Raw genomic sequence first — 9099 nt, 5'->3', positions numbered from 1 at the left:
GTGTGTCTCTGTGTGTGTCTGTGTGTGTTACTTGGAATTCAACCCAGGCCTTCACACTGAGCTTCACCCCCTGCCCTTTTTTGTTTATTATTTTTATTTTTTAATTTTTTAGACAGGGTCTCTGGAAGTCACTGAGTTTCCAAGGCTGGGCTTGAACTTGCAACCCTCCTAGCTCAATCTACCCTATGCTGGGATTCTAGCATCCACCATCACGTGTCTTGTTTATTTCTGACAAAGATCTTAGAAAGTCTACCTCAGTAATGATGTTTGTCGATTTTTTTCTTTTTCTTTCATTTTTGCTTAATATTTTTAAAGCTTTGCCATTAAAAGTTTGGAAGTTTAGAATTGGTTACATCTTTGTAATGAATAGGGCCTTCATCAGTGTATAATCCTTCTCTATCTCTAGTAATGCTTTGGCATTAAGGTGTTTTTAAAATCTGACAATAATATATCCACACACATATATATATTTCTATCTTTTACTTTGAACTCTTACACAAATTCACTTGTTTCACATGTAAAAAGGTTTTCACCTTTTATCAGACAAAAAATTTGGTCTACTTACCTTTATGGTTAATATATTTGGGCTCCATTTCTACCAATTTATTTTATTCAATCTGTTGTTCTCTATTTTTTACACTTTTTTAAATCATGGCTTTTATTGGATTAATTTTCTTTTTTTTTCTTTTTTTTCCCTTTTACTAATTTGGAGCATACGATCAAAATATATGAATGTTTAAAAAAATTATTGTAGTAAAATTGCACCACGCCCCCTCAAAGTATTCCCCTCACTTCAAACACAATTATTACCTCATTCTTGCCATTTGCAAAGCACTTGTGTATGTCTTCTTTCATGAGTTTCTATAAGAGTTATGATCAAAAATATGGTGAATGTTGTTGCCAAGTGCTGCTGAACAGAAAGACAGGCTCATTAAAACATTAGAGAGTGTATTCTCATCTACCTTATTCAATGGATCTGGCACCATGCAACCTCTGGCTGTTCTCTAAAATCAGAATGACCATGAAAGACAAATATTTCAGAACATGGAGACAGCCATGATATCACAACTAAAGATTCACAAAAGAAGAACTTCCAGAGCTGCTTCAGAAAGTGGCAAAAATTATAAGGTAAGTGTGTTTGAAGTGAGGGGGAGTATGTGGCAGGGGATTAAAGGAAATGTGTCTATTACTGTAACAAAATTTTTTAATGTAAATATTCACTATACTTTTTGATCACCTTATATACTTTTATTTTTATATTTTACAGATTGTTCCAAAAATTTTAACATGTATATTCATGTACATGTGTAATTTATTAAAACACAGACTTTATTTTTTTTTTTTGGTACTGGGGATTGAACTCGGGTCCTTTAGCCTGCAGAGCAGGCGGCAGAACCACTAAGCTAAATCCCTGGCCCTAAAACACATACCTTTGAATGTTGTAACCTCACATTCTCCTTCCAATTTATGTATCATTTTTACTAGCATTTTAGTTTTAAGTTTTTAACACCATAATTAAGACGTTATGGATGTTGGGAATGTAGCTCAATTATAGAGCGCCTGCCCAGCATGTGTAAGATCCTGGGTTTAATCCCCAGCACTACTAAAAAAAAAATATATATATATATATATATATATATAGTGAAATATGTATTTAAAATGAAAGATATTATTTAACATAGTGGTTTGTATTACTCAAATGTTTATTATTTTCTTTGTTACCTGTTTTTTGTTTGTTTGTTGTTGTTTTATCTCAGCTGTTCTTCCTGGAATTGATTTTCTTTATCTTATAGTACACCCTATAGAAGTTCTTCTAATGAGTGATAATATACTATCATTTTGTGATTATAGGAAAATATTTTTATTTTTCCTTTGTTTAGAAAGATAGTTTGGGTATTAAAATCTAGGTATTCACCTATTTTTTTCTTTGTACTTTTTGTTTTTTTGGCTTTTTGAGACAAGGTCTGACTCTGTAGTTCAGGCTGGCCTTGAACTCACTATGTAACCTAGGCTGCCCTTGAACTCCCAGCAATCCTCCAGCCTCAGCCTCCTTAGTGCTGGAATTACAGGCATGCAACACCACACCCAGCATTTTTCTGTGCTTTAGAGATATTATTTCACTGCCTTCTGGGAGTTGCTCTTGTTATTAATAAATATTCCCAGAGTCTGTTGTTCCTGATGGTAATATGATTTTTTTTTCTAACAACTTAGTTTTTTCTCTTTGCCCACATTTAACTATAGTGTCTCTTGGTATGACTGCCTATTTATGTTGTCTTGACTATTTAGATTATAATAAAACTTCCATTGGAAAACAGTAAAGACACTCTAAAAAAATTTACATTTTACCCTAGCTTGTCCCTCCATCGTCATGAGTATCACCTTTAAATGCAATTGTAAGGTCTGAGTTGTGACAGTCACTATGAATTCATGAGGTGGCAGACACAGGAATGGAGAGAAATAACTCACTTCATTGATAACCTCATTGAGCACTGTATTGTGAACCTGTAGGATTCATGGTATAAGTGAGAAAAATGCCTGTTTTTTTGTTTCTTTGTTTGTTTTTTTAAGAGCTTAACTTAAACTCTTTAGCTAGGCATTCTGCTGTATTCAAAAAACAATCTTAAAACACAATACATTGTTTCCCCTGTGAAGCATACCAGCACATTTGTGAGTAAATGCTCAATAATGTTTTTTCAAATTACTACTGACCATTTTGTATCATGTATGTGGAGAAATTTCTGTCTTTGAGCACATGTCTAAATTAATGACTAGTAAGAAGAGAGTAATCATTTTAAAAAGACAACTTTATAAGATTTCCCTGTCAACTGCAAGTTTATTTGGAAAACTATATTCTTGGAATTATTTTTAAAACTTAGTGTTTTGATTCAGATTGTCATTTAAATTAAAGTTTTGAGTCTTCAAAGTGAATGGAGTATTGTTATTTCTTTTGCCAGAACTCTCATACCAGGCCATCAGTTCTCCAAAATACTTGTTTTAAGGATTAGACTCTGTGAAAATGTATTTATCTTGTTAGAACAGAGTCATTTGAGTGCATGAGAATAATTCCTAGTAGTTAACAACTTTGGAGAGTCTGGTTTATGTATATGTATAAAACCTCTTTTGTTTGAATGCCTGGGTAAAGCAGCCATTAAAAGGTCAGCAGTTTTGTTGAAGGATCTGGAGCACTTGTCTCCAAATGTTCATTTGTATTTTGTCTCCATAAATCTACACACCATATTCAAGTGATCTGCACCTGACATTTAGAAGATAATATCCCAACTAATCACTTCAAACAGCTTAATAACTGGACAATAGTTTAGATTAATTAAATTATTTTATGGCATGTGTCAATTATCCTTATCCCTTTGCTAGTGAAAACTTAATTCATTGATTTCACCAACTAATGATGAAAGTGTCTAGTATGTTAGCCTTTATAAGTACAATAACTTGCCACACATGATCCCTGTCCTCCTGGAGTTTTAGCCTTGGGGGGAGTACCTATCAATCAAACAATCAAGTGAACAAAGTAAAACTGCAGCTATAACCAAGGCCACAAAAGACAAGTATGTTACTTACAGAGGAGTCAGCAAGGTCAGAAGATGCTTCTATGGTTTGATGCAAAGAAGTTAAATGAATGAAGAAGGGAGGAAGTGAGGTCAGATGTAGGTAAAGGTCCTATGATAAGACGGAGTGTGGTGACTGTGAAGACCCCTAGAACAAGGCCAGTGTGGCTGGAGCAAAAAGATAAGGATGTGTGCAGATTACCAGGAATCAGGAAGAAATTGACAGAAAAAATCAGATGTTGCACAGAAGCTGGAAAGGTGGTTCACAATGCAGAGATAAGAAGGAAACAGTTTGGACTCTTTCCTTGGCTCTTGCAGCTTGCAAGAAGGATAGCTCCCCAGAAGCAAGCTAAGTACCCAGGGCTGGGAGATCCAGGGAGAAAAGTCAGCAGAGCCCACAGCCTTTGTGAACTGCAAAAACAGCTCTGAGGAGACTACTTCCACATATGTGGCAGAACCATTGTGAACATTGTGTTTGGCTTCTAAATTCAAGTTCTTAGGACAAAGTTGACAGCTCTCCAAGCCCTTTCTTTGCAGCAGAACTGGATGGCACTTTCTGTGCCAAAATGCCATTCACAACACAAGCCTCATAGAGATGTGCTGTACAAATCTGTAATGCAGAGAGCCAGACACTCAAGTGACTACTCTTTTACTTCATTCCTGGGGTGGAGTTGATTGCCACACCAGGGCAGTTCCAGCTGCTTTCTCTGAGAAGTAACTGCACTTTATGTCATCCCCTTCCATTGACTACTATGGGCAAAAGCCCTCAGGGAAAATGTTAGAGTCAAAATTTAAATTCAATTTGCAGAACCATTGTGAAAACTGTGTTTGTCTTCTAATCCCAAGTTCTTCTTAGAACAAAGTTGAGAGCTCTGCAGGCCCTTTCTTTGCAGCAGAACTGGATGGTACTTTCAAGGCCAAACCTCACAAATCCACAGTCTGTAAGGCCAGGTTGAGAAAACCAAGACTTGATGGACCCCAAAACTACAGACCCTAAGAGAAAACCACTCTGGCAGCTGCGCCAAGCTGGACCATCATGGGGGTGAGCAGGAGGTGGCCTGCTTTGAGGCACCAGGACACTTGGACAGGGAAACATGGTGAGGACCTGGGAGGCAGGGGCTTGGGCCAGGAGGACATAATGGGAGCAAGGTAGCACAGAGGACCACAGAGGGAGTGGGTGACAGAGCTAGAGCTGGGGGGTCTGGGGCAAGGCCAACACGGGGCACATGGATCCACAGGCAGGCGCAGCTGCTTTTGACAGTGGCCTGCCCTCCCTTCAGAAAATCGTGCTGCAGCTCAAAGCCATGTTGGAAAACATCACCAATCTCCAGGCCCTGGGTGAGGACTTCCGGTAATACCTGAAGATGCAATGTGGCGACTGTGGTGAAGTTTCAGAGAAGTGGCAATATATCCGACTGATGGACAATGTGGCATGAAAGGTAGGCTGTGGCAATGCCTCTACGGTCCAGAAGTGCAAGCTGTGTGCACAGGAAAATTCCATCCAGATTTTTTTTTTCCCCATTAAGTTTATTGGTACATTTTCGGTATAAAATACAGTTATATTCATCACTGGGATCTTGTACCATTACATGAGCATCTTGATTCTTATTTTTTTCCCCTTCCCCTGCTCTCCCTTCACCCCCTCCACCCTTCCCTATTTGCAAAGACTTTGTTTCCATTTTTTTCCTTTTCTCATATTTTTTCTTTTCCCTTTTTTCCTTTCCCCTACCCCTCCCACTTCCCCTGCAACTTTGGACCTTTTCTTCCTGTTACACAATATCAATTATACATTTTTTAAATTACAATATCAAGATCTAGGAGACATTACCACAGATTTTACAGAATTTAAAAGGATATAGAAAGCATATTACAAAAATCTGTTTTGAAATAAATTTGACAACTTCTAAGAAGTACCTTGGAAGACAAATTAATGAAACTAACTCTGGAGGAAATATAAAATTTGAATAGCACCTATTAAAGAAAGTATATTCCTAGCTTGAAAACCTACCTATATGACAACAGCAGGCTCATAAACATTTTAACTGATAAATTATATCAAACAAAGCAGAAAAAAGAAGGAACACTTCTCCCCTCATTTTAGGAAATCACCATTGTGCTAATCCTAAAACTGGATAAAGATAATAGAAAAAAGTATGAACATAGATAGAAATTTGTTTAACAAGACAAACTATTGGAAGTCAGATCTGGCAGGATGTAGAAAGTGGTTTTGTTATAGAGATGGCAGTGTTGGTTCAGCATTGGAAGATCCACCCCCTAAAGTCATCATTTTAACAGAGGAAAGGAAAAAGCCATATGATCCTGTCACTAGTTGGAGAAAAAGTATTGGACTAAATTCTACAGATGTTCATGGTAAAAGCTATCAGGAGACTAGAAGTAGAACAGAACCTTCTCAACAGATCAAAGACATGTACTCCATACTTCCAATAAAAACGCCTTATATGAATGGAGAAGATATAATGCTTTCTCCTTAAGGTGGGGAACAAGGGCAGGTATGCTTACTCTTTATCTGTCCATTAAACTTTGAAACCTAGTCCCCACCAAAATAGTCTGGCAATACAATGACACAATTAGGATAGGATTGGCAAGGTAGAAGCAAAATCTTTATATGTAGATGAAATGATTATCTACAGAGAAAATGCTAGGAAATCTCTAGGAGCCCCTAGAACTTGTATTTGAATTTACCAGGATTAGAAAACACAAGGTATATATAAAAATTCAGGTCTGTGTATATGGGCTATATGAAGAATTGGATATTGAAATTTAAAAGTTATGTAGGAGTACAAAGGACCTAGAAAAGTTAAAAAAAAAAGTGTAAGACATTTAGTACCTAATTTTAAGACTTCTTCTAAAGCTCCAGTAATCAAGGCAGTGTTGGTGTAAGGAAAGACATATAGATCATTGGAATAAAACAGAATCTAGAAATAGAACCACACATATATGGTCCACTGAGTTTTGAAAGATTATTTAACATTAGCATTTTATAGGATATAAACTCAATTCAAGAGCCGAGGAAGAGATAGCATTTTCAGCAAATGGCACTAGAACACCTGGTATCTGTATATAAAATATTAACTTCAACCCTTTATTTCCATACATAAAAATAACTTGAAGGGATCTATGAACCTAAATATGAAAGCCTAAAAATATAAAACTTTAAGAAGAAATTATAAGGGAAAATGTTTATGAATTCAGGGTAGGTGAGAGCCACCTAGGATACAAAAGACATGATGTATAAAAGAAAAAAATTGATAAATGAGATTCCATCAAAATTTAGAACTTTAAATGACATCATTAAAATGAAAAGTAGTCCTTAAACAGACCATATTTACAATACATATAACCTATGAGCAGAATATATAAAGAATTCTTAGAGCTCATTAATAGACAACCCAATTAAAAAGTAGACATAAGAAGATGATAAATAGCCAGTACAGCACAAGGAAAGGTGTGCAACGCTAGAATCAGAAAAATACTAATCAGTACAATAACAAGATTGAATTATACACTCATTAGGGAGATGAAGTTAAAAGTTTTAAAAGCCTTGTCATGACTTTTTCTTTTTGTTGGGTTTTCCCCCTTTGTGTTTAATTTGTCACGCCCAGTGGATTCATTCTGCTAGGTTTCCTGGGGTTGTGATCCTCATTGTCTTTTCCTAGGGTATTGTCTAAAATTTTTTGGAGTGCCGGTTTGATATTCATGAAGTTCTTGAGGTGCTCTTTATCATCAAAGTATCTTATTTCTCCATCAATTTTGAAATATAGTTTTGCAGGGTACATCAATCTGGGTTGGAGGCTGTTTTCCTTTAGGGCTTGAAATACATCACTCCAAGCTCTTCTTGCCTTGATGGTTTGTGTTGAGAAGTCTGCTGTGATTCTGATGGGCTTTCTTTTGTATGTGATTTGTTTCTTTTCTCTGACTGCTTGTAGAATTTTGTTCTTCTGTTGGATTTCTGGAATCCTAACTATTACATGCCTATGTGTAGATTTTTTTTGATCAAGGCTAGCTGGAGTCCTATATGCCTCACTTATCTGTATGTCAAGTTCTTTTCCCCTCCTTGGGAAGTTTTCTGCCATCACTTCTGTGAAGAGTTTTTTTATGTCATCTGCACTCTGTCCTCTTTCTTCATTGACTCCAATCAGTCTTATGTTATTCTTCTTTGCATAATCTAGCAGCTGCTGGATTTATTTCTCGTGTTCCCTTACAATTTTAAAGCAATTTTTCTTTTCCTCCTCACTAATTGCAATCTTATCTTCTATATCTGAAATTCTATCCTCACATTGGTTCATTCTGCTGTGCAGACTTTTGATGGAGTTTTTAATCTTTTGGAAATCTGTTTGCATCTGTTTTATGGATTCCATTTGTTTCCTATGTTGGGATTCCATCATATTCCTCAGATCCTCTATTTTTTTATCTGTGTCCTCTCTAGATTTATTAATCATGTCTTGCACCATAAGCAAAATCTTTGCTGTTATCTGAGTAATTATTTCTGATTTCATTTTTCAAATCCTCTTTTGTTGGGAGTTCAGAGAGTCCAGGTGGTTGAGCATCTGATTGTTCCATCTCATTTCCCTTTGGGGTTGCTGTAGGTGATCCAGAAGTCTGTTTTTGAGCCTTGTTTATGTGTCTTCTCATTTTCATTGGGGGGGGGGTGCTTCTGGCACTCGCGTGGCTCACCTTCTCTGCCCTAGGAGCTTGTGATGGCGGTGGTGGAGCTTCCTTCTGGGTGCTGGGACCAGCTTAGCTTCCCTGCCCTAGGAACTTGGGATGGCGGCAGGGGAGCTTCCGTCCAGGTGCTGGGACTGGCTCAGCTTCTCTGCCCTAGCAGCTTGGGATGGCAGCGGGGGAGTTTCCTCCTGGGTGCTGGCTCCATCAAGATTTTGAGCAGCACCATCACACCTTATAATGCTGATAACAATGAGAAGTTCAAGACAGTTGTGTAGTTTGAGTGCCAGGGCCTTGAACCAGTTGATATTCAGCCCCAGGTGAGGTTTGCTGCTGAGGGCATGGAGCCAGGGGCAGTCTGCATTGACGTTAATCTGGAGAAGAAGGACTGGACTGATTATGATAAAATGGCTCAGGAGTCTGTGGGAATCTTCAAGGTCACACACCAGTTTGTGAGGTGCTGAACCCTCTTGCTGCACACTTCTCCTTAAGAGCTGAGAAGAGACAAAGTGCCCCAAGCAGTAGCACCTGCAGAGGCTGGAGCCTGTGTCCCTCATCTCTTGGCAGCTGTACCATGCCCTCACCAATAAAGCCCCTGTTCTTGCTTCCACGGTGGGTGAAGGTCAAGTCAGGGAGCACCCTCCCTCCACAAACAATTCACACTGGAGAACTCAGCTTTCTGGCTCCTTCTTTTGATAAAAAAAAAAAAAAAAATTAACAGGTGCTGGGTTTAAGATTAACTTATAAAAATGGAATTCATTTCAGTATACTACTTATAATTCAGTAAAAGATACCACAATAGCAACCAAAAATACCCCCTCAAAAGTAACTAATAACTTTCTATCACATCTAC

General features: G+C 37.6%; 1 pseudogene; it reads left to right on the top strand.

Annotated features, from left to right (window-relative positions):
* Positions 1-3384: 3384 nt before the first annotated feature.
* Positions 3385-8710, top strand: LOC101699603 (CXXC motif containing zinc binding protein-like; annotated as a pseudogene).
* Positions 8711-9099: the final 389 nt, after the last annotated feature.

Source organism: Heterocephalus glaber, unplaced genomic scaffold (assembly GCF_053883595.1).
Source record: "Heterocephalus glaber isolate CG9 unplaced genomic scaffold, H.glaber_assembly_v1.0 deba00001720, whole genome shotgun sequence".
NCBI classification, from domain to species: domain Eukaryota; kingdom Metazoa; phylum Chordata; class Mammalia; order Rodentia; family Bathyergidae; genus Heterocephalus; species Heterocephalus glaber.
Note: the sequence above shows the minus strand (reverse complement) of the source record. Positions and strands in the feature narration are given on the sequence as shown.